Genomic DNA, 25,083 nt, shown 5'->3' on the forward strand with positions numbered 1-25,083 from the left:
GGCACTGATAACAGGAAAGGTGCAGGGTTCCATTTCTGTACTGGCCAGCTGCCAAAAAAAAAAAAAAAATGAAAGGGGACTAAAAATGCTACCTGTAATTCAGTCACAATAATGGGTCCTCTCAACCTCTGCAAGCTTGTGGACTGGCTGAACTTTCCGTCACTGGCTGCCTCAGAGGCTCCTGGCCGCCCGCCACCCTCTCTCGCTGCCTTTTGCCCCTGGGATGGGGCACTGCTGGTGTGCATGGGCCTCGGCTTGTGTGAGGAGGTGACCTTCTACAGACGCCATCAGAAGCAGGTGGTGAAGATACCACTGCCTTTCTTTGCCTTATCACTGAGCTTGTCCCTAGGGGTGGCCTCATGGCCATTGGCTTTGCTGAGTGCACGCTGAAGCTGGTGGACTGTGGTTGGGGACCACCCAGGACTTTTCTGGCCATGGTGACCCAGAGTACATGTGCAGGTTCATCCCATCTGCCAGGCTGCTCTTCTCGGCGGCCTGTAATAGGATCTTGGTGTGAGAAATCACAGGCCACTGAGCTGCCCCAAGACTGCTGTGTCAGATGCCCCCAACAGCACACTGAGCGCCTGGTTAGGGGCCAGGCGAAGAAGCTAGATTGTAGATGGCCTTGTGCTGTGCCTGGATGGCTGGGACAGGCCAGGACTCTGTGTAAATCATCAAGACCAAGATGTTGTGAATTTGGGTGACATGAAAATATGCAAAGTACCTGTTGGCTTTTTACCTAAGGGGTTTTTAATGTTTCTACCTGTACAGTTTAAATAAACATTGATGTTTTGCCCAAAAAAAAAAAAGTAATAATAATGGGTCCTCTCAGCAAATATTGTTTGCCAGTCTCACATCCTGACCTCATTTATTTACCTAAAAATTACTAGAAAGAAAAAAAAAAAATCACAGGTTAATTTACTCTTGATTTTAACTTCAATTTGAAATATTTAGAATCTATAATTCCAAGTAATTTGAACCTCAAATGTATGGATCTATGATAGTATCTTAACATCCAAATGTTTTCAACACATTATAATGGATTTCACACTTTTAACTTTGTGGGGTTTTTTTTAAAGGAAACAATAGTTTAATTCAAATTACACTCAGATGTGTTCATTACTCAGAAAAAAGGTTTACCCATACTGTATCCTCAATAAAATGATTTTGTCACACCTGGCTAAGCTTTATAGTACAGTATCCTTCTTTCAAATGATTCACAGAATAATTTTCTGATTTTCCAAAAGAAGTTTCAACATACAAAGTTCTTTTCCAAATATGCTCAAGCAACATCTGATAGTCACTAATCAATACTAAAGTCTAATGAGCCCAAGGAACCAAGTCCTATTTTCTTTGGACTTGATAGGAGGTAAAAATTGCCTTTTCAATTTATGCACCTGAAGAAGATAAAGCAACTGAGGGCTCAGTAAAGATATCCTCAGAGAGGTGCAAGTTCTGCACTGAAGTTAATGCATACTAAGCAGGTATCTTTAATCACTGACAGATCACACCAGGCACATTTTGGTGGAATAAATGTTCCACCTCCAGAGTAAACTCAAGTTGAAAAGCAGGAAAGCAGTAGTACAAACGAGGAGGGAGGTGGATGAGTTAAACACATTTTCCTCAAACTGCCAGGTTTAATTTGCAGAACTTATATTCCCTTTGACGGATAACATCCCCACATTCCCAGGGCACCACAGCCAGTTAGCTAGCTCAGCTCACCAGGTGCCTTTTGGCCTCATCAGGTCTCACACTGTGTATGTCTGGTTATCACCCAGAGGATTTTAGCTATTCATTTTGCCTCTTTAGTTTTCCTAAGATTATTGTGCAGCAGCAATTTTAACTTATTTATTAATTTGAAAATGATGTGTGGCTGGGAAGACACTGAAATTTGGAAACTAGATCTTTAGGTGTAAAGTCTACTCAGATCAAGAAAGAACTGACGCTGTCCCCATCTAAGATGCCTTGGCCTTCTTGGGTACTTTCTGAGTTAGTTCAGAAGCAGTTGCTGACAAGTAACGTTGATAGTGGTCCACGCTTGCAGCCTTATTGACATGCAAATCTTATTGTCACCCTGTGACAAAGTTCTATTTATGAATAACCTTCTCTGAAGGGGTAGGAACTTTACCAATCATGAAAAAGTGCCCAACCCTGGTTTCCCACAGCTAGTCAATCTGCAGAACCTTTTATTGGTCCTTGAAAACAGCACTGTGATCTTCGGAAGGTAACTTTTAGCTAAAAGTTGGCAATGTCTTGTGTCCTGAGTGCCATTGCTGGATTAACTAACATAAGGGCTACCAGGACAAGACAAAGAATAAAGGGAGAGAAAAGTATTTCAGTGCAGGTCTCCTCAATGACCTTCCTAGTTCTCATCTGCCTAAGGACTTTTAAAGACTAGTTTTTATCATGTCATCCACCCGCTAAACAACCTCCCTCAATGGCTCCTAGTTTCTTTACCACATGAAGTCTATACTCCATCAACAGATTGGGAATGCCAGCATGCTTGCCCCATCTGATTTCCTGCTCTTCCTCCCTGATACATTTGCTACTCTGGTCTCCTGATAGGACACATTCCCTTGCCTCCCATTCTTTTCCTCTCAGTCCATCTAAATCCCATTCAAAACCCAACAGATATATTACAACAAGCCCCTGTCCTCCCACCTTCCTACTCCTGTCCAACCAGAGCTCAGGCTCTGGAGTCAGACAGATCTTGGTTCAAATCCCAGCTCTGTCACTTATTAACTCCATAAACATGAAAAAGTTTCTTAACTCTGAGCTTTAATTTCCCTATTTATAAAATGGGGATAATAGGGCCTAGAGTTATTGTGAGAGTAACTGAGAATTTATATAAATCACTTGTTTTAGGAGTTGGCAGACAGCACTCAAAATTAGTTGCTGTTGCTGTTATTATTTTATTGACTCGTGTGAACCTCTATGTAGTCTATGAGATTACAGCCTATGGTTGGCCAGTTCAATTCTATTTTCCCAGCCTTTATCACCTCTCACTTCAGTTTCATGTCCTACAAACCTTAGTAAACTAATGCCATGGTCTAATTTCACAGCTTCTGCTCTAAGAATATTGATGCTGGAGAGAGTCCTGTAGCCGGACTGATGGGCTCAACAACGAATTCCTGCTCCTACACCTCAGCTGAGCTCTTCCTGTTGTTCCACAAGCCTCCTACTTGTGCTTCTCAATCATGGATACTCATTACAGTCAACAGAGGCACTTTGAAGAACACTAGTGCCTGGGTCCCATCCCAGAAGAATTAAAACAGAATGCTTGAGGCAGGGGTCCAGCATCATTTTTGGTTTTAAGACTCCCCAGATGATCCTAATGCGCAGCCAAGAATGAAAGCCACTGTTTTCAAAGGATAATTATTTTCCACAGCAGCATTCTAAATCTTTTCTTCTATTCATAAACCCACCTTCAAATCAAAGCGTTCCATAGGGGCTTCATAATCTTTCCACCTCCCTCCCATACACTGCTGTTTGTTCCTGTCTTGGAGGATAGAGCATCACACCTCCTATCTAAGGCTAACCTGTCCCTTAAATCTATCCCTTTTAAAGTAAAATACTACAGGCTGGCTGGTTAGCTCAGTTGATTAGAGCTGGGTGTTATAATGCCAAGGTCAAGGGCTCAGATCCCTGTACTGACCAGCCACCAAAAAAGAAAAAAGAGTAAATAGGTTACCTCCTTTCCTTTATATTTTTAATATCTCTCTCTCTGTTGGTTTTTCCCCTCAACCTGGATTCCTGCCTGTTTTTCTCCATTCTCAACAACAAACAAAAGCAATCTTCCCTTATGCTCATTCCCTGCTGAGTGAGAGAGGAGGGAGGAACTAGCATTCCCTGCGGGGCTCCTTGGGGACAGGCACTATGCTACGTGGCATCCTGTTGCAAAATCCCGTCCTTTCTTGCTCTGGAGTATCACTTCCATCTCTGCCTCTCCGTTATGACCGCCACTGTCCCAATCCAGGATTTTTTCTCTTGCTTGGACTTTTTCAGTAGCTTCCTGGACTTCCTACTTTTTTTGTTGTTGTTGTTGTTCAAAAAGTCATTTATTGGGAAATTTAGAATCAGTACCATTCTTAATGTGTTACATGCTTTCTTTTTTTTTTTTTTTTTTTTTTTTTGTCTTTTTCATGACCGGCACTCAGCCAGTGAGTGCACCGGCCATTCCTATATAGGATCCGAACCTGCGGCGGGAGCGTCGCCGCGCTGCTAGCGCAGCACGCTACCGAGTGCGCCACGGGCTCGGCCCTGCTTTCTTTTTTTTTTAAATTTTATTTTGTCGATATACAATGTGGTTGATTATTGTGGCCCATTACCGAAACCTCCCTCCCTCCTCCCTCTCCTCCCTCCCACCCAACAATGTCCTTTCTGTTCACTTGTCATATCAGCTTCAAGGAACTGTAGTTGTTATGTCTTCTTCCCCCCCCCCAGGATTTGTGTGTGTGTGTGTGTGTGTGTGTGTGTGTGTGTGTGTGTGTGTGAATTATTTATTTATTTTTAGCTCCCACCAATAAGTGAGAACATTTGGAATTTCTCTTTCTGTGCCTGACTTGTTTCACTTAATATAATTCTCTCAAGGTCCATCCATGTTGTTGCAAATGGCAGTATTTCATTCGTTTTTATAGCTGAGTAGTATTCCATTGTGTAGATATACCACATTTTCCGTACCCACTCATCCAATGATGGACATTTGGGCTGGTTCCAACTCTTGGCTATTGTAAAGAGTGCTGCGATGAACATTGGGGAACAGGTATACCTTCGACTTGATGATTTCCATCCCTCTGGGTATATTCCCAGCAGTGGGATAGCTGGGTCATATGGCAGATCTATCTGCAATTGTTTGAGGAACCTCCATACCATTTTCCATAGAGGCTGCACCATTTTGCAGTCCCACTAACAATGTATGAGAGTTCCTTTTTCTCCGCAACCTTGCCAGCATTTATCATTCAGAGTCTTTTGAATTTTATCCATCCTAACTGGGGTGAGATGGTATCTCAGTGGAGTTTTGATTTCCATTTCCCGGATGCTGAGTGATGTTGAGCATTTTTTCATATGTCTGTTGGCCATCTGTATATCTTCCTTAGAAAAATGCCTACTTAGCTCTTTTGCCCATTTTTTAATTGGGTTGCTTGTTTTTTTCTTGTAAAGTTGTTTGAGTTCCTTATATATTCTGGATATTAATCCTTTGTCAGATGTATATTTTGCAAATATTTTCTCCCACTCTGTTGGTTGTCTTTCAACTCTGTTAATTGTTTCTTTTGCTATGCAGAAGCTTTTTAGTTTGATATAATCCCATTTGTTTATTTTTCCTTTGGTTGCCAATGCTTTCGGGGTCGTATTCATGAAGTCTGTGTCCAGTCCTATTTCCTGAAGTGTTTCTCCTATGTTTTCTTTAAGGAGTTTTATTGTTTCAGGGTGTATATTTAAATCCTTAATCCATTTTGAGTTGATTTTAGTATATGGTGAGAGGTATGGATCTAGTTTCATTCTCCTACATATGGATATCCAGTTATCCCAGCACCATTTGCTGAAGAGGCAGTTCCTTCCCCAGTGAATAGGCTTGGTGCCTTTGTCAAAGATCAGATGGCAGTAAGTGTGTGGGTTGATTTCTGGATTCTCTATTCTATTCCATTGGTCAGTGTGTCTGTTTTTATGCCAGTACCATACTGTTTTGGTTATTATAGCTTTGTAGTATAGCTTAAAGTCAGGTAGTGTTATGCCTCCAGCTTTATTTTTTTTGCTCAGCATTGCTTTGGCTATGCGTGGTCTTTTATTATTCCATATAAATGTCTGGATAGTTTTTTCCATTTCTGAGAAAAATGGCATTGGAATTTTGATGGGGATTGCATTGAATTTGTATATCACTTTGGGTAGTATGGACATTTTCACTATGTTGATTCTTCCAATCCAAGAGCATGGGATATCTTTCCATCTTCTTGTATCCTCTCTAATTTCTCTCAGCAGTGGTTTGTAGTTCTCATTATAGTGATTTTTCACATCCTTGGTTAACTCAATTCCTAAGTATTTTATTTTTTTGGTGGCTATTGTAAATGGGCAGGCTTTCTTGATTTCTCGTTCTGCATGTTCACAATTGGAGAAAAGAAATGCTACTGATTTTTGTGTGTTGATTTTGTATCCTGCTACTGTGCTGAAATCATTTATCAATTCCAACAGTTTTTTTGTAGAGGCTTTAGGCTGTTAGATATATAGGATCATGTCATCTGCAAACAGGGACAGTTTGACTTCATCTTTTCCAATCTGGATGCCCTTTATTTCCCTCTCTTCTCTGATTGCTCTGGCTAGTACTTCCAACACTATGTTGAATAGGAGTGGTGAGAGTGGGCATCCTTGTCTAGTTCCTGTTCTTAAAGGAAAAGCTTTCAGCTTTTCCCCATTCAGGATGATATTGGCAGTGGGTTTGTCATATATGGCTTTAATTATGTTGAGATACTTTCCGTCTATACCTAACATATAGAGGGTCTTTGTCATGAATGAGGGTTGAATTTTATCAAATGCTTTTTCAGCATCTATAGAGATGATCATATGGTCCTTGTGTTTGACTTTATTAATATGGTGTATCACATTTATTGATTTGCGTATGTTGAACCAACCTTGCATCCCTGGGATGAATCCCACTTGATCGTGGTGAATAATTTTACATATGTGTTGCTGTATTCTGTTTGATATTATTTTAGTGAGGATTTTGGCATCTATATTCATCAAGGATATCGGCCTGTAGTTTTCTTTTTTGGTTATATCTTTACCTGGTTTTGGTATCAGGATGAGGTTTGCTTCACAGAATGAGTTTGGGAGATTTGCGTCTGTTTCAATCCTTTGGAATAGTGTGTAAAGAATCAGTGTCAATTCCTCTTTGAATGTTTGGTAAAATTCTGCTGTGAATCCATCTGGTCCTGAGCTTTTCTCTGTTGGGAGCCTTCTGATAACCGCTTCAATCTCCTTTATTGTTATTGGTCTGTTCAGATTTTCTACATCCTCATGACTCAGTTTTGGGAGCTTGTGTGTGTCCAGAAATTTATCCATTTCCTCCAGATTTTCAGATTTGTTGGCGTATAGTTGTTTACAGTAGTCTCGAATGATTCCTTGTATTTCAGATGAATCAGTTGTAATATCACCTTTTTCATTTCTAATTTTTGTTATTTGAATCTTCTCTATTCTTTTTTTTTTGTTAGCCATGCTAATGGTTTGTCAATTTTATTTCTTTTCAAAAAACAACTTTTTGATTCATTGATATTTGTATTGTTTTTTGGGTTTCAATTTCATTAAGTTCTGCTCTGATCTTAATGATTTCTTTCCGTCTGCTAACTTTAGGTTTGGATTGTTCTTGTTTTTCTAGTTCTTTAAGGTGATGTGTTAGGTTGTTCATTTGCCATCTTTCCATTCTTCTGAGGTGAGCTTTTAATGCAATAAATTTCCCCCTTAGTACTGCTTTTGCAGTATCCCACAGGTTTTGGTATGATTTATCCTTATTTTCATTGGTTTCAATAAATTTTTTGATTTCCTTTTTGATTTCTTCTTGGACCCATATGTCATTAATTAGAATGCTGTTTAATTTCCATGTGTTTGTATAGTTTCCAGAATTTCATTTGTTATTGATTTCTAATTTTAATCCATTGTGGTCTGAGAAAATACATGGGATAATTCCAATTTTTTAAAATTTGTTGAGACTTGATTTGTGACCTAATATGTGATCTATCCTGGAGAATGATCCATGTGCTGATGAGAAGAATGAATATTCTGAGGTTGTTGGATGGAATGTTCTGTAGATATCTGCCAATTCCAATTGGTCTAGAGTATTGTTTAGATCTTGTGTTTCTCTGCTGATTCTTTGCCTAGATGATCTGTCCAATATTGACAGTGGGGTGTTCAGGTCCCCTGCTTTTTTTTTTTTTTTTTTTTTTGTCGTTTTTTCGTGACCGGCACTCAGCCAGTGAGTGCACCAGTCAGTCCTATATGGGATCCGAACCCGCGGCAGGAGCGTTGCCGCGCTCCCAGCGCAGCACTCTACCAAGTGCGCCACGGGCTCGGCCCAGGTCCCCTGCTATTATGGTATTAGTGTCTATTTCCTTCTTTAGGTCTAATAGAGTTTGTTTTATAAATCTGGCTGCTCCAACATTGGGTGCGTACATATTTATGATTGTTACGTCTTCTTGATGGATCAGTCCTTTTATCATTATGTAGTGTCCCTCATTGTCTCTTTTTATGGTTTTTAGTTTAAAGTCTATTTTGTCAGACATAAGAATAGCTACTCCAGCTCTTTTTTCTTTTCTGTTTGCATGGTAAATCTTTCTTCATCCTTTCACTCTTAGTCTATGTGATTCTTTATGGGTGAGGTGGGTCTCTTGAAGGCAGCATATAGTTGGGTCCTCCTTTTTAATCCAGTCAGCCAGTCTGCGTCTTTTGATTGGGGAATTTAAGCCTTTTACATTAAGAGTTGTTATTGAAAAGTGTTGATTTATTCCTAGCATTTTATTGATTATTGTTTGGTTGTCTTAGGTGTCTTTTGTTGCTTGCTTTCTGATTTACTGTTTGTTTTCTGTGTTTGTTGGTTCCTTAGGTTGTAGATAGCCTTTTTGTTTGTTTGTTTTCTCTTCATGAATGCCATTTTTATTATACTAGTGGGTTTAGATTTTTCTTGGGTTTTTATGGCAGTGGTAGTTATTTTTCAGGAACCAAACCCAGTACTCCCTTGAGAATTTCTTGTAAGGGTGGTCGTGTGGTGGTGAACTCCCGCAGTTTTTGTTTGTCTGAGAAATATACTATTTGCCCTTCATTTCAGAAGGATATCCTTGCAGGGTAGAGTTTCTTGGCTGACAATCTCTGTCTTTTAGTATCTTGAATATCATCCCATTCCTTTCTGGCTTTTAGGGTTTGTGATGAAAAGTCTGATGTTAGCCTGATTGGGGCTCCCTTATAGGTGATTTGACGCTTCTCTCTTGCAGCTTTTAAGATTCTCTCTTTGTCTTTGAGTTTTCTCAGTTTGACTATAACATGTCTTGGAGAAGACTTTTTTGGGTTGAATACATTTGGAGATCGTTGAACTTCCTGGATCTGAAGATCTGTGATTTTTCCTATACCTGGGAAGTTTTCTGCCACTATTTTGTTGAATATGTTTTCAATGCAATCTCCCTTTCCTCCCCTTCTGGAATACCCATGACTTGGATATTTGAGTGCTTAAGGTTGTCTGGTATCTCTCTCAGATTTTCTTCAATGCCTTTGATTCTTTTTTCTTTCTTTCTTTCTTTCTTTTTTTTTTTCTGCTTGTGTTATTTCAAACAGCCCATCTTCAAGTTCAGAGGTTGTCTCTTCGACTTCCGCAAGCCTGCTGGTTAAACTCTCCATTGTGTTTTTTATTTCGCTGAATAACTTCTTCAGTTCGGCAAGTTCTGCTACATTTTTTTTCAGGACATTGATTTCCTTGTACATTTCCTCTTTCAGGTCCTGTATACTTTTCCTCGTTTCATCATGATGTCTAGCTGAGTTTTCTTGTATCTCATTCAGTTTCCTTAGAATTATCACTCGAAATTCCTTGTCAGTCATTTCAAGGGCTTCTTGTTCTATAGGATCTAGAGCTTGAGAGTTATTATCCTTTGGTGATGTACTTTCTTGATTTTTTGTATTTCTGCGTGTCTTTTCTTTGATGTTTATTCATTGTGGCAGGAGGTTTCACAGTCCACAGGTTTGACACTATTGACTGACTAAGATGTTGTTGTGGTTGCCAATTTGGTATGGCTACCTCAGTGACTGCTCAGTTGGCCACTAGTGCCTTGCGTGCGTGGTCGCCTCGGGTCTTGGGCTTCTCCGGGGAGCCACCTCTCTGGGCAGCTTGGACTCTGCCGGGCTGCTGGATCATGGGGCAGTACCGCAGGGTGTGTGGTCTCTGCTGAGCTTCCACCTCCCGTGCTGGACTTCTCCCTGTTCCATGCACTCTGGCCCGGGCTGCTGGGATGCGCCCTGCAGAGTGTGTGGTCTCTGCAGAGCTTCGCCTTCCCCTGCAGGATGTCTCCCTGCTCTGTGCATGCTAGGCTGGGCTTGGGATGGAGGCGGGTGGTGGCGGTGAAGCCTACCTGCTGCTGGATCACGTGGCGGCAGCCCCCCCACAGGGTGTGTGGACTCTACAGAGCTTCTGTCTCCCTTGCTGGACGACTCTGTGCTCCATACGCATTGCTGGACTTCCTACTTCAACTCTTCCCCTCTCTAACCATCCTGTACGCTAATGCCAGAGTACTTTTCCTGTCATATCACCATCCTGCTCAAGAGTCTCTAATGATTCTCCATTACTTGCAGAATAAAATTTAAATCCACTGTTTCCTTTCAGGATAAGTAGAAGGCTCTTGGAACCTCCTCCCCCAGTCCCAGGTCCCCACGAGTGGGAGATTGGGCCTATTGACCTTCAGATTACCGCTGAGATGACTCTTCTTAAGATTTTTTTGTCTTTGAATTTCTTGATCCCTCTCATCATTTATCTCTGTTTAAATGTTACCTCTTCCTAGATGCCTTCCCTGGCGCCCCTCCTTCCTTACTCTATACCCCATTAAGTTAAATGAAATTATTTTGGTTACATGTTTATTGCTTGTGCCCTTCCAAGCAGCAAGCCCAACTTATATCCACTTCTGCCATTAATTCAGCTTTGCTGATTCATTCCAGATCTTTTTTGGGGGTGGCTGGCCAGCACAGGGAATTGAACCATGGACCTTGGTGTTATCAGCACCATGCCGTAACCAACTGAGCTAACCCGCCAGCCTGCTGATTCATTCCAAGCACTCCTTTGTGCTCCTACCACTTTGAGCTCTTTCATTACTAAGGTGATACAACCAGGTTTGTTCAGAATGATGTGGGGTTTTCCAAGATAACTATTAATAGTGCTCCTGTTTTTTCTCAAAGATATCCCAATTTGGACAATAAATTAATTTAATCACCTTGTATCATAGCCACTTCTAACTATGTCTTGTTTCTAAGCTCATTGAGGACAGGAATAAAGTCATGTACATCTTTCTTTCACCAATAACACCTACTAAGGTGTTTTGTACACATATAATAGAAGCTCAGGAAGTGTTTATTGAATGATATTGGATAATAGATCAAAATAAGATAATGTATGTGAAGAAACTACAATATCTAATACATAGTAAATGTATTAAATTTTTTTAAAAGTTCAGTGAATGTTACTTTCCCTTCTCTCAGATGACTCCAAACATTATGTCTCCCAAAGTCTTTGTTTACAGACTATTGTATTAGTCAGGGTTCTCTAGAAAGACAGAACCAATAGCATATGTTATAAATATAGGAGAGGGGATTTATTAGGAGAATTAGCTCACGTGATTGTGAAGAAAAGTCCTACAACAGGCCATCTGCAAACCGGATGCCGGTAGCATGGCTCAGTCCAAGTCTGAAGGCCTCAAAACCAGGGAAGCCGATGGTTTAAGTCCTGGACCCCAAAAGCTGAAGAGTCTCGAGCTCTGATGTCCACAGACAGGAGAGAAGAGTGTATCCCAGCTCCAGTGGACAGAGAGAGAGCTTTATCTTTTTTCTCCGTCTTTTGTTCTCTCCGGGCCCCCAGGGATTGGCAGTTCCCACCCACATTGAAGGGTGTTCGTTCCTACCCAGTTCACTCAGTCTCTCATACTAATCTCTGCTGGAAATACCCTCATGGACGTACCTAAAAAGATAGCTTTACCAGGTGTCTTGGCATTCCTTAACCTAATCAAGTTGACACCTAGAATTAACCTTCACAACTATGCTACACAGTTTAGGACCCAAGTAAGTACTGCCTTGTTTGTATTTATTGAGTTTTTTTGTGGTCTTGTTTCTTGTACTAGAAGCTCTTTTAAGGAAGGTATCATGTCTTATAATTGCCCATTCCACATAGCAGAATTTGTTTTTATTTGTAAATTGATTGATATTAAGATGTTCTATACTTATTGGCTGATTAATTTGCTGGAAAGAGTGAAATGATGACAATGATATCAGGTTGTGTGTCCACAGTCAGTGGCATGAGTGTCAAAGATCACCACCTTCCTTATTTAAAGATGCGTGTCTATGTGTTCTTCCAGCCAGTAAAAGTGGAAGCTTCCTTATTTAACATCCACTTCCTTACATCCACTCCTCACACTTTCAGTAACTAACATGATACATATTCAAATGATCAAGAAATCTTTTCACTTTTGGAAGTAAAAATATGTATAGTGTTGAGATCTGACTATGGAATATTAAGACCTGGGTTTGCTCATACCAGCCAGACACCAAAAAAAAAAAAAAAAAAAAAAAAAGACCTGGGTTTGAATTCCTGAGTTATCTAACCTCCTTATGACTTTTTCTCATCTGCACAATTAGGATGTTACATCTGCCTCTGGGGAGGTGGTAAGAAGAGTAAATGAGAAATAAATGTAAAATGCTTAGCATAGGGCCTGACTCACTGAAAGCCTCAATAAACAATAACTATTTTTATAGTGGACAATCTAGACAGCTTCAAAGCCTGTCTCAGTGCTAAAAGTGAAGCTAGCTAATATAATTCTCAAATTTTAGTTAAATCTTGTTTCTAGTATAATTTTTCACTTGTTCATTCAACCATTCATTCTTTTGTTCATTCATTCATTACTTATTCATTTATTCTATGCCAGGTGAACAAAAAAATGCTTATTAAATGCTATCAAATGAATAATTGAGTAATCATAAGTAACTTGGGGAAAATTAAGACTTTTGGGGGCTGTTCCCACAACGATATCTCTGTATGAGTGTTGGAGTGAGCAGGACTGAAGCCATTGTTGGGACCTAAAACCACCTGGGCTGTGGGAAGATTTTTAAGAGACATAGTTTTGTGTTTTGTTTTGTTTTTCTCCTCTCTTTCTTACCATTCCCTGACTTTATTTTACTTACTAAGTGGAAAAACAAGGCTGTTGAAAGCTAGTCAGTACCTTGCAAAATTAACAGTTCTTCTTTGAGGCTTGCAGAATTCCAAGGCTAGCCAGAGCCCTGCAAAGCTACAAGGAGACTTTGCGAAAGAGCTGATTCGACCCTGAAGCAAATCAAAATCCTGCAGGATCCTAAGAGAATATCAAGGACAGGAACAGAAACCAGACAGAGCCTTGGTGAGACCTTGCACCTGCCTGCTTGCACAGAGCCCCACAGCTCACATCTCCCTCCCTCCTGCTTTTCACTTCCTGCTTCTTACCCCATAAAACCCTTCGGTACAACTGAGCCTTTGAGATAGTTATTGCCTGGCCATCTCCTCAGTTGAATAAAGCTGCCGTCCTAGTCTACCAACAATTTGACTTTTGAATCGTTTGTTTTTTCATCTGGGCAGTAGGCAGCTGGACTTGGGCTCAGTAACGTGAGCATAAAATGCCCTGTGACCAGGACTGGGACATCACGCTGGATTCTCAAAGAGCAAATCCAGCCATGTCACCTATCTGGAACACAGCCAAGGAGATATAGCATTCCTTCAAACCTTCTAACCTATTACTTACTCATAGCAGATGACTACCTCATACTTAATAGAAAAAATCAAGGTCATAGAGCTCAGTTTTCCTCAGTTTCCCTTCTCCATCTCTAGACTTATGTTCCACAGAATCTAGCATTAGCTTCTTTCCTTGCATCTCTTTCCTCCAGTACCCCAGACAGAGTCAATTACTCCCACCTCCATGCCACCATTGTGCAAATTTTTATTGCTGTGCAAATTACTTGGTATCAGAGTTAATTTGGTTGTAGGTTTGCCTTCCACAGGACTGGATCTATGAAACTATTTCAAAAAGTTCTTGGAAAGATTCATATTATCTTTTAATGCTATTTTTCCACAAACTTTTCGAAGTACCCTAGTGTGTTTTTTTCTTCTTCTTGGCATTTGGTTGATGTTCAGTACACGTGCATTAAAGGGGCTCTTGAATCAACTGCCCCTTCCCTTTAGTCTTCTCTTTAAAAATAAATTTTCCAAAAGACCTATACATTATCTCAATCTCCACTTCCTCATCCTAGATCTTTCCCTCATCTCCCACATCCAGTCACTCACCAAGTCCCATGGGTTTAACCTCTAAAATATTTTTTCTTTTTTTAACTTAGAAGATATTTATTAATTGAGTTTACATAGTCCTCTGAAATCAGGCCCATTTAACAGCAGAGCACTTCTGGACATTACTCAAGGACAAGGTGGAGTTGCCAAAGGAACTTGGGACAGATCAAGAACTCTTACCTTCCTCTTCCAGTTCTTGAGAATTCTAGGCCTGTGTCTAATTGCTGCCTGTCAGTCTCCACCACTTCATTTGGCTTATCATCTTCTGCAGATTCTGCCCTTAGGAAACCTCCACTTACTCCCTCTGAGACGTCTTTTGGTTCCATCCCTGCGCAATCTCTGAATGATGTCTACCAAATGTACATTGGCTTCACTGCCAGCTATATATTTCCACAATATCACAGAACACCTTCTGGTCTTTAACACGTATCTCTTTCATCAAAAGGATATACAACTCTTCTTTTTTTTTTTTTTTTTTTCCAAACCATTTTGTCTTTAACAACCTGGCAGTAATTCAAAATAGGAGAAAGAGTCAAACTTATTACCTCTGAATGGAATTGCCCCACACAAGCATGATCAAAGGCCATGACGGGGTTGGATTCCAAAGAGCATGGATGGTAGGAAGTCTTCATGGCTCACAGACTGAAGAGTTTGGTTGGGGAGTCTCCGAGGGATAGCAGGAAGCAGATGAGACATGAAGTTTAAGGGACCCTCAGAGGACAGGGTGCAGTTGCTGAGTCATGAGCACCCTGAAGCGTTTCTCGATGGTGATTTGTTGCCTCCGGTATTTGCTGTCTGGAGAGAACTGAGCTGGATGGGCTGAGCAGGTTTGTTGTTTGTGTAAGATCAAATTTTTTCAGCATAGAGACCCGATTTCCCTGCTCATTGAGGTAATACTGGAGAAACATGAACACTCTTAAGCTAAAGGTTCCAATTTCTGTCTGCAGCTCAGTTTGCCTGATCACTTCACGTGTTTGTCAATTTCCTCCCTCAAGGATATATAACTCTTATAACACCAGGCTCAAGGATTTGGATCCTGATACAAGCCAGCTATGAAAAAAACAAATTAATTTTAATTTTAAAAAAGGTTATACAATTCAGAAGAATCTAGCACATTACTAGAATCCCATTCAGCCATTAGTAAGCAGTCTAGTTCATTATTATATTGTATGAATATGTCTTCCAGGGTGAAGCTGCTTGGGTGTGCAGGCTGCCATTCAATCTTGTCAGACTCCAAAAGCAGGAGTGGTCTCAGCAATCATAGCTTCACCCTTTCAGGCATCTGGAATAATTGAGCTCTGAGCCTCTTTTGAGGTGTTAAAGTAATATTGCATTTCCCTCATTACATAACCCATTTATTCGTTCTTAACGCTGAGCTACTGTTCCTCCTTCTCTTCATTAATGCCCAAACTTTTTCGCCTATGGAAAGAACATTAGGTTTGGCCACTGTGATTGTTTAGATTTCAGGCAGCAGTACTAGTCTAGCAAGTGCCTCCCCCTCAGTCCACTCCTGTTCATATAAGATAAGGTTACATAGGTGCAGAACTAGTTGGCTATATTTACCACCAGGCAATATAGCCACGTTCATTGTTAACCCCAATTTTGCCAAATAGGGTGAAGGTACAACCCACCCCATCAGGCCCTTAGGAATTCTGACATGAGGTTTTAAAATACAGTTACAGTTTCTTGCTTAGAAATCATCCCTGCTTCCAATTCTTGTAGTTGCAAGACCTGGTCCTAGAACAACTGTCTCAGGTAGAGGGGAAAAAAGATTGAGGTGATATGAGGAAGAAAGAAAAAATTACAGTCGTCGTACCAGTGTATTCCTTCCTTGGCAAGAATTGTATAGTCATACCAGCATCCTTCCCCACCCCCTCTTCCCCAGATCCACCAGGAAAACAGAGAAATATCTACTGGGGACATTCTTTTCATGTCACTCTTGTTGAGTGTGAGCACACACTCGTGAAGGAGTGTAAGCCAGCCCTTCATGCCTGTATTTCCCCCCATAAAATATTTTCTGAATCTACCCACTCCTTACCACCCCATTGCCTCCACCTCATCCAGACAGAATTGGCTTTCATTGGCCTGTTTACTGCTGTAGTGTCCTAACTTGGGCTCCCTGTTTACCCTCTTGCCTTACCCTTATCTATTCTGCACATAGCCTTAGTGATTTTTTAAATGTAAATGAGAACATCACTATCCTGCATATTCAATGGCTTCCCAATGAGCGGAGAACATATTCCAAACACTCTGCCCTGGTCTACAAGGACCTGCATGATCTGAATCCTACCTACTCCTCCTGCTTCAGCACATGCCACTCCCATAGTTGCTCATTCTGTTCCAGCCACAGTGGCCCTTTGAAGTTCGGATCAGCTAAATTCCCACCTCAGGACTTTGAACTTACTGCTTCCTCTACCTGGAGCACTCCTTCCCTCTCCTCACACAGCTGCTGTTTCTTACTGTTCAGGTCTCCAAGTAAATAAATCATTCCTCTAAGTCACCTCCGCAACCACTTCACCCCATTTGCTGTCACAGCATCTGGTTTATTTTCATTGCAACCTGCATCACAAGATCTAATTATTTTATTTCTTCATTTGCTGACTTGTTCATTGTTTGTCTTCCCTGTTAGAATACAAGCTTCAGGAGAGAAGGGATCAAATATATTGTGTTCTCCATTGGTCTCAAGTGCCTGGTATAGTCCCTAAAGCAAAGAATATGCTAAACATACATTTACAAGTGAATCCATGAATGAATACCCTCACTATCTTTTATTGCAAGTTGTCTAGCTCTTCTCATTCCTTCCTTTTAATTTGCAAATAGTTATGACTCCCCAGACTGAAGACATTTTTCCCTAGACTTTGTCTTCCCCGTGCCCTATTTCATCTTCCCTTACTACCAAAACGAAAGACATTCTGTGTAGATTTCATCAACTCTCACTCTGAAATAGCTTTCACTAGTATCAATGACCTCTTTATTGTTAAATCCAATGACATATGCTCTGGTTCTCATCCTACTTGACCTTTCCACAACCACATTTCCTAAATTTCGTTCTGCAGAACACTAGTTCCTGAGCTGCTCTGGTGAAAAAGTGTGTTCATGTTCCTCCTATTATACACTTTTGTGGTACCCTGTGCTTCAACTCTGTAGCATTTAGCATGATTGCAATTCACTAATTTGTGTAATTAGTTTATGTCTGATTTACTTAAATGTAAGTTCTTGAGGGCAGGAACCCTGTCTGTTTTGTTACTGTAATAGCCTCATAATTCCAAGCACTTAAAAGATGTTTAATGTTTGTTAAGTTGAATAAATGAATGAATATGTTTCTCTCTGGGGAATTCTCAGTGTGAATTAATATATTAAATGTAAATTCCTACGTGATAAAGACTTGTTCAAATTTATTTAACATGGAATTTTACAAACTCAGTTGCCCATAGCTCTCTTTGCTCCCTTACATCCCCAGTAGAATACCACCAAGCATCCTAAGGGATTTTATATAACAAACATTAAAAACATTATTCTCCAGCATTTGACTTCATTGAATTACCACTATTTCTCCATGTTTTCCTCCTTGGGCTTCCAGGACTCCCCCCTTCCTGGTTCTTTCTTCCTTAGAACTTTATCTCACCCCAGTCATGGCTTCACCAGCCATTAGTGTGCTGGCAACCACCAAGTCACATAGCCCCCAGGCTTGTGTTCCCATCTTGTGACTTTATGAATATGCATTCTGACTATCTCACTATTCCTTCTTTCTCACGTATCTAAGCAGTCCTCCCAACCCCCCTGCTTTCCTATATTGTATATTCTGGTTAATCAGATCACCAGAAACCTTGATTCCTCTCATTATCTTACCCCTCTGACTTTTTTTTTTGTGTGTGTGTGGTTGGCCAGTAGTGGGATCTGAACCCATGACCTTGGTGTTACAAAGTGGCACTCTAACCAACCGAGCTAACCAGCCAGCCCTCCCCCCACCCCCGAATTAAATTGTCAACTTTGTTTTGGAAATACTGACTTAGCCCTTTTGTCTATAATGCCCCTCTGCCATTATCTTGATGTACACATTTGTCATCTATTGCCTGCATTATATATCTCACCATTATGTTATATGTTGTCAATATATCTTATAAATTGCCTGCAACAGCCTTCAAAATGTTCTCTCACACACCAGCCTTTTCCCCATTTCAATCTACCCTTCACACTGCTATTAGAACTGGCTTCTTAAACAAATTTATACATATCACCCCCCAGCTTGGAGATCCTGCTGGTTCCAGTTCTCCATAGGGTGAAATCCAAACTGCATACATTGGCATACACTATGCCACCTCACAACCTTAGTTCCTGCCTCCCTGTTCTCTCTCAGCATCTTTTTTCCCCTTCTTCCTTCATTCCTGACCTGCATAGAAATTCAATTTGTTACTGAACAATGGACTTGCTGCCTGATGAGCAAAGAAAGCCAAACTCTGCAACACTGGCTTTTGTGGAAAAAAAAGAGCTTCATTATGTGGCCGATGAGCAAGGAGACAGGAGACAAGCTCAAACCTGCCTCCCAGATCCAAGGTCTGGGCATGTTTTTAAGAGGCCAGGGAGCAAGGGAAAAAAATGAGGTAGTCTTGATATGGCAAAGTTACATATGTCTGGCTTAGGGAAATTCTGGTCTTCCTCACTTTTGGATCTGTCCTGTAACCATTTAGGCATCCTTTGCTTCAGATTGTGGCCCACATTTCTTAGTCCCTTTCTTTTGGTTCCACTTGTAAAAGACATCTTGTTCCGTTAGCAGGACAAGTTCCATTAGAAGGTCATCCAGGGCAGACGTGGAGACAGTGACCCACGCACTCCGTAAAATACCTCATTCAAGTAGGTTTAGAACAAAGGAACATACCAATACATACCAGTTCAAGCCGGTTTCAAGTTCTGTTCAATAAACATTAACTGTGCATCCACTGTGTTCTAGGCACCATACTTGACTATAGGGAAGCAGATACAGATGAAAGCAGATAGCTGACCTCAAGGATCTTATATTCCAGTAGCAGCAAAGATAGCCATATAAACAAATATAACACAATGATGGATGCCATAATGAGAATATGTATTAAGCCTAGAAGGAGTACTGAGAAGGGAGTAATTAATTCTGCAAGGTGCCAGAGCCTGAGCAGGGCAAGAAGGGTGTCTGTCCAGGGAAGCAGTGGTAGCCACATGGATTGGAAGATCAGAGTCTGAGCAAAATGAGGAGTCTTCCCCACAGCCCACATGGTGCATTGGGGCCCGAATGGAGGTCAGATGGCATCCTTGGAGGGGTGGGGGGTTGCATGTGACAGTGGCCAAAAGAGTTTATAGCTGCCCGAGCAGAATGAGGAGAGTGTCGGGGGTGGGTGGGTATGGGGGGAGAAAGTGTCTACATGTGGGGTTTTAGAGCAAAATGAGGTGAGGCAGTCATCAGTATAGGGCCAGTTTGGAGCAACCAGAACAGGAGATGGGTTATAAACAGGATTGATCAAACAAACACATATATTGAGGACAATGGGAGCCAGGTTTCTCATGGAACAAAAAGGAATTCACAGATATGGAAAGGGAAAAAAACTGGTATTGGGTAGACAGAGAAATACCATTCTCCACTAAAAGAAACCAGTGATCCTTGGAGAAATGAATGATTCAAGGTCTGAGATGAGGAAGACAAACTTGGACCAACTTGCTGTGGCGATAAAGTAAATTGCTTAAAGAATGATGGAGGCTGGTCAGTTAGCTCAGTTGATTAGAGTGCAGTGTTATAACACCAATGTCAAGGGTTTGGATCCCGGTACCAGCCAGCCACAAAAAAAAAAAAAAAAAAAAGAGATAGTGATGGAGACCTGTCAAAAGCGTATAGGAGGGGCTTGAAGGAGGCTCCCCGTAACCAAATCCGAGCCCCAAAATAAAGAGAGTAAAATGTCCATCCATCAAATGAAATAGGAACCTAGATACTCATAGTGATAGAAATAAATGAGAAGAGACAATTTTTCTCTAGAGTAGAATGACAACTGGAAAATCACCATTAGACAGCCATCATAGTAATGATTCATTCAGCCAAAAAAACTAAATATAGTAAAAGTTTGATGAATAATAGGATATGTAAATAGCCTCAAAGTACTTCTCCACAAAATGCTTACTAATTACAAAGGGCAAAAGAGTAACTTTATACTAGAAAAGCCTAGCGGACACTAGCTTCATCAAGCGGTCAAACTTAACATTTTCCATAATGGGATAAATTTAAATCAGGTAACACCTAATAGGCAATAAGAACACGGTATCACTTTTGTACTGTTCCCTGCCCCCAAAATGCAAAACCTGAATTCCATTGTAAGGAAACTCAGAGGGACATTCTATAAAATGATTGGCCTGTAAAAAAATTGTGAAGATCACAAAAGCCAAGGAAACACCAAGGAATTGTTCCAGATTGAAAGAAACTAAAAGACATGGCAATAAATTCAATGTATGGTCCTGGAATGGATCCTTTACTATAAAGGACAGCACTGGGACTATTGGAAAAACTTAATTGGGGTCTGTGGATTAGACGGCAGTCATGGATCATCATTAACCTGTTGATTTTAATGATTGTGTTGTTAGGTAGAATGTCCCTGTTTGAGGAAATACACAGTGAAATTGGGAATGTTGGGCATCGTGCTGGCAATTTACTCTCAAATGGTTCAGGAGAAAAGTTCTTCGAACTATTCTTGTGTGCTGGCCAGATAGCTTACTCAGTAGAGTACAGAGCTGATAATACCATAGTCAAGGGTTAGGATCCCCGTATCAGCCAGCCAGCAAAAAAAGAAAACAAAAACCTAACAAACTATTCTTGAAATTTGGGGGAAATTTAAAATTCTTCCAAAATAAAATGAAAAATAATTAAAAATTAAAAATCTATCAGTAATAACCCTCAAATAAATGAGAGAAGCTATTGAATTAATAAAAAAAAGAAAACCAGTCCACTATATAGAGAAACACTCATAAACAAGAAGGAACTCTTGGAAATTAAAAATATGATAGCAGAAATTTTTTAATATGTAACAAAATTTGCAAGATAAAATTGAAGAAATCTTACAAAGATGAAAGAGGGGGAAAAACATGGAAAATAATCCCCAAGATAATTAGACCAGAAAATTTAGCATGTAATTAATAGGTGCTAGGGAGAATAGAGAAATCAGAGGAGAGGAAATCACCGAATGAGTAATTAAAGAATGTTCCCCAGAATTGAAGGACATGAGTCTCTAGACTGAAACATCCCATCTAGCACCAGCACAGTGAATGAAAGCAGACCCACAACAAGGCACAACATCAAAGAATATCAGAAAACCAGGATACAGGCTGGCCCATGGCTCAATTGGGAGAGTGTGGTGCTGACAACACCAAGGGCACGGGTTGGGATCCCATATAGGGATGGCTGGTTGCTCACTGGGTGAGTGTGGTGCTGACAACACCAAGTCAGGGGTTAAGATCCCCTTACAGGTCATCATTTAAAAAAAAAAAGAAAAGAAAAAGAAAATCAGGATACAGAGAAGAGGTCCCAGAAAGAAAAAACCTAAACAAAACTTAAAACAGGACACATAGAAAAGCTTAGGAATCGAAATGACTTCACATTGGAAGCTAGGAGACAATGAAGGGATGCCTTGAAAATTCTGAGGAAAAATTATTTACAACCTTGGACCTCAAACATAGCCAAACTTGCAATGAAGTATGAAAGCAAAGACATTTTCAAGCATGCAAGTTCTCCAAAAATTTATTTCCCATCTATATTTTAGTAAGGAAGCAACGGAAGGATATGTTTCACCAAAACGAGGAAGTAAATCAAGAAGGAGGAAAACATGGGATGAGGAAATGCAACGCAAGATAAAGGTAAAGGGAATCTCCAGAATGTGGTGAGAGGGGATCAGGGAGACAGCTGTGCACTAGGGGTCATAGCAACCAGCTTAGACTGCAGTGGGTCAGAGGCTCCCAGAGAGATGTGTGCAAAAGGAAAGCCATGGAACACCCAAAGCACTTAATGTATTGAGTGAGGATTTCATAGCTGGTGCAGTTTGGGGCTGAATTAACGATCAGTACATAGAAAACTAAGCATTCAAACAAACAAGATAATTATTAACTTCTGGAAAGCAAAAAATTTTGCAGGAAAAGAAAAGTAGTCATGGTATATGCTATGATTCACTTGTGAATGGCATTTACATAGTCTTAGTGACTCAATAACCTTAACAAGACTTAATAGCCAAAATTGTGATACAGTTGTAATGGGGAATGGCAGATGGGATATATAAACATTTGGTAGTGGTTGAGTGTGCATATGTGTGTGTGTGTGTGTGACAGAGAGATAAATCCCCATCTTCCATAATAGGGAAATCAATAGATAATGACTAAAGCAGAAAAATGAGTAAGTAGCAGTATAACTATGTTTAGCAGTATAACTATGTTTTAAAATATGCAGGAAAACACAAAGGAATCAGTTAAAAGAGTAGAAAATGTTGCCTCTGGGGAAACAGGAAAGTGGGTGGAGGGAGCAAGGGAATGCTGTTTTTCTTTTTTATAATAAGTTTTGCAGATTCTTTAAACATAGGAAGAAAAACATAATTTAAAAAGAAAGAAAGAAAAACCTTTACCCACTGGGGAGAAAACATGCAAATTGAAATTGTTTAAAACTTGTTTTGCGGGGTCTTTGTTTTAGAAAATCTGTCCTCTAGGCAGTCCTGGGGCCCCCACTGGATGGATTCTTTCATTGAATGTTGAAGGTTCTGGCATGCTGTGGGGTGCAGAGGAGGGAGACTGGCCTCAGCAAATCTGATCTCCAAGTGGCAAGAAGCATTAAATATTTATTTATTTGTTTGTTTGTTTGACAGCTGGCCCTTACGGGAATCTGATCACTTGACCTTGAGCATTAACTATTTAGACTCCGTGGTGCCTTACCTGTGGGCCCTTTCTCAGAGCACACTTTCTCTAGTTTTTTGTTTTGTTTTGCTTTTTGGTGGCTGGCTGGTACTGGGATCCAAACCCTTACCCTTGGTGTTTGAGCCAACTAACCAGCTCCTGTCTATAGTTTTATATGCAATTTTAACACAGTTAGCTATTTGAAAAACAATGTAGTACAGCAACAACAACAACAACAAAAAAAAAAGCTCTAGATTAAGAAATCAAGACCTGGACTGAAGTTCTTTTTCTGTTTAAATAAATTGTATTCATTTATGGGAGAAGTCATTAGTTTCTCAATCTATAAAACCAATAATAATTATCCTACTATCTCAAAGTGTTGATGTGAAGTTTGTGTTTGTCAGAACTCTTTTGGGAAAGAACCACAAACAACATAAAATTGCCTTGAAAAAGACCAATTAGTGAAAGAATCAATGATCCCTATGCTGGCCAGATGTCCCAAAAATAAATAAATAAAAATGGAAAGAACTCTTTTGGTTCCAAATGACAGAAACCCAACACAAACCAGTTTAAACAAAAGTATAAACAAAAAATTGATGTGTGGTGGGGTGAAGGCAGGAGCTCACGCAAACTGAAAAGTGCAGGATTCAGGTATTCAAATGAGGTCAGGTCTGTCTCCCTCCGTTTCTTGGCTGTTTTTCTGTTAAATTCTTCCATGTGACAGCAAGATGGACCGTGGCAGCACAGATTTACCCATTTCTTTTACAGTGTTATGACACCTTCAGGAGAACTGCTTTCCTGATCACTCTGACAAATATCCCAGGGCAGAGTCTAACAGCCCCAGCTAGGGTCATGTTTCCATCCCTGAACCAATCATTGGCAAGGGAGATGGAATGTTTTGATTGGTCAGGCCCCAGGGCCATGACCCACAGACAGTGATGTCAACTGCAAAGGTCAGCTGAGCACTTTACAATGGGCGAAGTATGGTGCAAATGTAACAATTATCATCTCACCATAGCAGATTAGAAACTGTATTAGAAGAGAAGAGAGTCTGTAATAAGTAAGCTCTACTCAATGAGCATAGAGAAGTGGGAGTAGATAAGAGGGAAAGTGACAGGAAAAACTATAAAAATCCTGCATAAACATTTAGAAGTGCTGCATTCTGGGACATTTGGTGTACAGACAAACGGTTCTACAAACTTTATTATACCCTATTGTTATCATAGTTTGTCTAATTAGTAAAGTTTTATATACATTAAAAAATTAATGTTTAGAGGGCTAGCCAGTTAGCTCAGTTGGTTAGAGTGTGGTGTTTATAACACCAAGGATAAGGGTTCAAATCCCCATACTGGCCAGCCACCAAAAAAACCCCACAAAACACAAAAATTAGTGCTTAGAGAAGACATACTTGCCTATGTGTTTAACTTGTCTATCCAGAATGACTTTTCCCAAAGTTCTTAGGTAGGTGGTGATTTAGTAGGCAACCCTGTCCTAGTGGAGAGTTAATCTAATAGGGAAGGTGGTGTAGGTTCATAACAAGACTGCGCATAACGAGAACTAAATTAGTCATTTACACATTCAGCTCTACATAAATAATTATGTTTTCAGATCCACTCTCAAAGACAGTATATTGAATTGGGTGGGTCTACTGAAGTAGGGCTGTTCTCATGTTTTTATGTTAAACTTGTTTGGCCAGAACTTGCTACCCTAAAAATATACTCACTCTACTCACATATAGGATGTAAACACATCCCTCCCTGTAGATCTGTGTTTAATCTCCTGAGTTCTCTTTTGCAGTTTCCTCATTAGTAGGGCGTGTGTTGGTGGAACTTGCTCCTGCTGCACAAAGCATGAGCAGGTGCTTAACGTGTGGACTTTCATGCTGACAGTGCTGATCCCAGAAGATAAAGTGTTTCACCCTTATTCCCATCTTACAAACCACTTTGACATTAGATCCATCTGTTGCTTCAGGACATTCCAGAAGTTTCTGTTCAGAGAGTCCAATCTCCTCCCCAGCTGATCTGCTTCACACCCCATTAGGAATGTCACCATACTTCATGCAGTGTGTGTGATCACATCCTTCTCTAAGTTATGACTATATTAGGAAGAAGAAAAGAGAGAAGAGAAGGAGAAGAAAAGAGAGAGAATAGGGCCGGCCCGTGGCT

The 25,083-nt window shown here is 40.4% G+C and overlaps 1 non-coding gene and 1 pseudogene across 1 annotated transcript; one reads left to right on the forward strand and one right to left on the reverse strand.

Annotated features, from left to right (window-relative positions):
• Positions 1-14,747: 14,747 nt before the first annotated feature.
• LOC134374793 (H/ACA ribonucleoprotein complex subunit 3-like) lies at positions 14,748-14,943 on the reverse strand (annotated as a pseudogene).
• A 9,255-nt stretch (positions 14,944-24,198) lies between these two features.
• TRNAI-UAU (transfer RNA isoleucine (anticodon UAU)) lies at positions 24,199-24,273 on the forward strand. The gene has a single exon. It is a non-coding gene; the product is annotated as a tRNA-Ile (tRNA).
• The last annotated feature ends 810 nt before the right edge of the window (positions 24,274-25,083 follow it).

This window comes from Cynocephalus volans, chromosome 4 (genome assembly GCF_027409185.1).
Source record: "Cynocephalus volans isolate mCynVol1 chromosome 4, mCynVol1.pri, whole genome shotgun sequence".
Lineage (NCBI taxonomy): Eukaryota > Metazoa > Chordata > Mammalia > Dermoptera > Cynocephalidae > Cynocephalus > Cynocephalus volans.